Raw genomic sequence first — 5,000 nt, 5'->3', positions numbered from 1 at the left:
GCAAAAACACCTACAGCTCCAAGAGGCTCCGTCGGGGGCGAAACCTGGTGTACTCTTTCACCACAACTTTCTCTCACTTTTTCATCCAGTTTCTGTTGTACCTGCATTTCAACGGGCCAGCCTTGTCTCATTCTGCATGACGCCGAATCACCCCGATAACTACGTTAAGGGTACACGTGCCTGTGGAGTACTTAGCCACTTGCACGTTAATTTTCACGAGCAGGCTGTTCCGTTCATCGGTTCAACTGGGAGCCGTCGACGCAACCGATGGAATGCCACGAATATCTATATCTATATCTATCTATCTATCTATCTATCTATCTATCTATCTATCTATCTATCTATCTATCTATCTATCTATCTATCTATCTATCTATCTATCTATCTATATATATATATATATATATATATATATGTGTGTATTTACAAATACGTTTTACGGTTTAATAAGCCAACAGCTACTTTTGAAAAATGATCACACTCGTAAGCCCTGAGAAATGCTTTACTTATTGTGTTTCATAGAACTCATATATACAGTGCATAAACTGCACAGAGAAAGTAAACGTATTTACTATTTCTCAGATGGATTATCATTTGTTAAATTTTGGGGCTAATTAATGAACGAGAAACACTGAAATGCCCTAGAAAGCTTCCTTACAGCGCATTCGATGTCCATGCGGGAAACAAATATTTTCATCCCGACTGCTTTACTTTCCAGGCACGTTTCACGCTTTTATTGTCAATTGCATAATATGCAATCAAAGTGTTGACGACCATGTCCTTTGTTACTCTGGATCTATAAGTAGGTCAACCTAATTCATTTGTTTAGCTGCCTTGAAAAAACGCCTTATGAATCATTTGCTGTTTTTGATGTCTTCCATGCAAGGTGAATTCCTGTGCATATCAATATATGAACTATGAACCATTTAGTTTTTTAACAATGCTGAAGTGGTGTGTTTCACTGCAAGGTTCAGGAAATTCTGCAGATATTATAGAATCAATTTTATATCTTAAACATGATGAAAATTTATTCATGTAGAAAGCAATCTGTTTTCTGTGGCATTAATGATCGAAACATAATTTATAGCAAATTCAAATGGAAAACAACCGATTATTTTTTTCGTAATCCTAATTTTTACTCGCATCCACAAACTTTGACTTCTCTCAAAAATTAATTAAATTAGTTGATATGACGCATGTTTCAGCATAATAAAGAGCAGCTCTACATTAATCAGATGTTCTGCTAAATATTTTACGTTCATAGACAGAAACACACTTAGAGAGAAAGTAAGAGAGAAAGTGAGAGTGGAGAGTGAGAGAGTGAGAGTGGAGAGGGAGAGAGTGAGAGTGGAGAGTGTGAGAGGGAGAAAGGAAAATAATACATGAATGGTCGAACCGTTCAAGGAAAACAGGAAATTACTTACAAATGAAAGTGAGGGTAATTTGACTGCGTTCTTTCACATATGTAAAGATGTCAGCAGACATACGTGTATTCATACACAAGTGCATTGCGGTATAAAATATTAAACGAAATATGAACCGCAATTTGAACTTGAAACACGAAATTTGAGTCTGCGTTTCAACGAAAGAATGTATGTTGATATGTGTGGGAGAACCAAAGCGTGATCATGAAAGTGAGACAAATATATACAAATAGAGATAAAGAGAGTAAGAGAGGACAGAGAGAGTAAGAGAGAAAGAGAGATAGAGAAGCACACACGCGCGCGCGCGCAACACAGATATACACACACACACACATATATATATATATATATATATATATATATATATATGCACACCATATCTTTAACTTATTAAACATATTTGATTGTTTAAGAATATCCACGACGAGTTTTCACCCCTTTACAAAATTTACCCCGGGCACAACAATGTGCCCGGGGCTGTAATAAAATGCTCTGCAAAGTGGAACGCAAGTCGAAGTAAGGTGGTTGCAAAGCGAACTTGTTAACCAAACAGTCGGAGATGAGGATTCAGGATGTGAATAGTCAGAACAAATGCATGCACTCTAAGAGGCTCTAAGAATGCTGCATCTTGAACAAATTATAAGTGATGACAAATTAAAATGGAATTTTGTTGCACTAGAGTCCTTTTCCATATTAAAAAAATCTTAAGGTGTCAAGCCTGGGAAGAAAATGTTTCATGTGATCGGCATCTTTTGAAAAATGCAATAATGGATTCATTACGGATATAATAGCAAGGTAGAAAGTAACTTTTATAATATAGTGGACTGAAATTTAACTATCTATACTTACAGCCATAATTTATTTAGCAAATCTGTATGAAAAAGGCAATGTGGACTACCTCAGAACTAAAATTAATTAAAATTTATTACAACATAAATACCAACAAGAAACTGTAACTAAGGTAATAACTTGACAATTCTGGAGATGTTTTGCCCTTATTCGTCCTCTTACGCAAAGTATCGCCACTGTATTCTAATTAAATTTAATTAATTAACTTTAATATGGGAGTTAATCTATTTAACTCTGTTTCTTGATGAAATTACATCATTAAGACAATTACATTAGCCGCGTCCTAAAACGGGTTGTATAAATGAACTGAAATATTTTCGCTCATTTTACATAATAATTTTCTTTAGTTTGAGCTATGTCGTTGTTAAAGAGGGTACAGTCGATTAGAGTGAACGCATTATATCACTGTAGGTGTCCTTGTCTCGAATACAAAAAGACGAAAGACAAAATACCTGAAGACATTTTGCTGAACGCTCCAAATATTCTCTCAATTCAAATTTAAACATACTAACACTGTTAATTGCACTTTAGTTGGTGAATAAAACATTCGAAAAAGTAAAGGAGAAAATGTCTTCTGATGATTAGTTACATTATATTTCGTTCTGTTCTTTTTTACTGTCGAATACACATTTAATTCTGTTTTTAATTATCATTGGAAACAATAGAGAAATGTGAGCGAATATTTTTTGCATCTCATGAAAAATAAAACATGGAAATAAAAGGATAAAAATTGTTAGCGATAATATAGAAGGATGTATGGAAATACATAATGAGTTCTGTGTACACTTCTGGTCTACAATAAAAGTCACACCTCAACATGTCGCAAAAAGTCAATCAATCACAACTCAATTAGTCTAGACAATGTATGGCTTGTTTATTTGTTTAGTTTTACTTTCAACATTATTTTCAAAGAAATGTTTGTGACAAAAAACGATATTACGAAAAGTAAATGAACGTATATTTTACTTAACACTATGAAAATAGGTGGGGTTGTTGATATTTAAATTTTTGCTGCTATATTTTTACAATTACATCACAATTACTGTGTGGGAGTTTGTATGAGTAATGGGTTAAAACAAAAATTTATTTTAATAATAAATGAAACAGTAATTATTATAAAATGTAAAACGCTGAAGTATAAATGAATAAATGTACATTAGTGTTACATATATATGTATATATATATATATATATATATATATATATATATATATGAGTTGCGGTCATTAACTGCCCAGTAGTCTTCTAATTGGTCAAAACAATCCTACTTAAAAATTGGTTATTTCACCATGCTTTCCACTTAACAGAGAGATAAAAATGCTGAGTATTAAACAGTGATGTATACAGGTGCATATACAACGTTTATTTTGGCGTTAAATATCTTAAATATCTTTATGTGTCCAGCACACAATAACGATACAATGCTATGACATATTTCTTTGCTCAGCGCCTTTTGATTACGCCTTTCTGAAGAAGGAAAGCAGCTGATCAAACATTACTATTCAGTTAAGAATTTCTCTTTAAATAGCGTTCTTGTTTCAAAGCAAATTTCAATCGTTCGTCGCAGGAACGTGATGCCGTGAGTTTGGTGGTTTATTGTGTTATTTTTGTTTTATTTTATTAAGCCACAAAAGCAGTATTGAACTTGCAACGATAATTTAGCAAAGCAGCTTTTAGGTTGCCATTCTACTGGCATGCTAAGATCTTAGCTTTTAAACGTCGGTAGTTGAAAGCAATACAATTATAATTAAATATCATGAACATGTGTACATCCAGAAAAGAAAAAGAAAACGATCGTGAATGTAAATGCGAGAATGCGCAGATATGTAATTGTGTTGAAGTATTAACATTAACACGTGTGTCTGTGTATATGGAGATACTGTAATCTGTGAATATCTGTGTTTATGTGGATATATAAATTGATTTATGAGTGCGCATGTCTGTGCTACTGTATAAGATCCTATAGAATTTAGCTTATGCGTTAGTGACGTGTGTTTGACATCACATGTGATTACATGAATATATGAATTGGTGTGAGTTCGTTGGTAAATATGTGGATTGGAGTTCTATATGCGTTGTGTCTTTATTATGCATTTATTATGTGAAAGTGTGTTTATGTGTGTGAGTGTATGTGTGTACATTTTGTGTAACTGCATCTCTGTGTATGTGGAAACGGAGTTCTATTAATATATAAATTGCTGTGTGTCTGTGCCGGTGGATTTGTTTGTGCTTGGTCGTGTAAATGTATGTATACACGTTCACGTAATCGCATAGACATCGGACTTGGAGCGTAATGTGGCAATCAAGAATGTCAACTCTGTCTAAAATAAATATATCTGAACCATTTACTTGGCTAATTATTTCTCTTGTAAAATACACATTTTCATTAAATTTCCTCATACATTTCTTGATAAATGCTTCATGCTGAAACATTTCTGTTTTTTCCTTAATGTTTTGTTATATTACTTTTCATCATTTATCAACGTTGATTTTTATATTTTATCTTTGAATTGACCTATTGAGTAAAATAAAGTATGTTGTTTAACCGTTTCTTACTTTTCTTAATTATGCTATTTCCTCTAATATTTTATTTAAACACAGCTGGCTTCTCAGCAAACAAGATTAACATTAGATATCAACTTCTGACTGTAAGAAATTAGTCTCTGTGTACATAGTTAATGATGTCAAAATCTTAGGCAGAAATTCTGAAATACACTTCAATCAAGT

Source organism: Octopus sinensis, linkage group LG12 (assembly GCF_006345805.1).
Source record: "Octopus sinensis linkage group LG12, ASM634580v1, whole genome shotgun sequence".
Lineage (NCBI taxonomy): Eukaryota > Metazoa > Mollusca > Cephalopoda > Octopoda > Octopodidae > Octopus > Octopus sinensis.
This window is presented reverse-complemented; position numbering follows the sequence as displayed.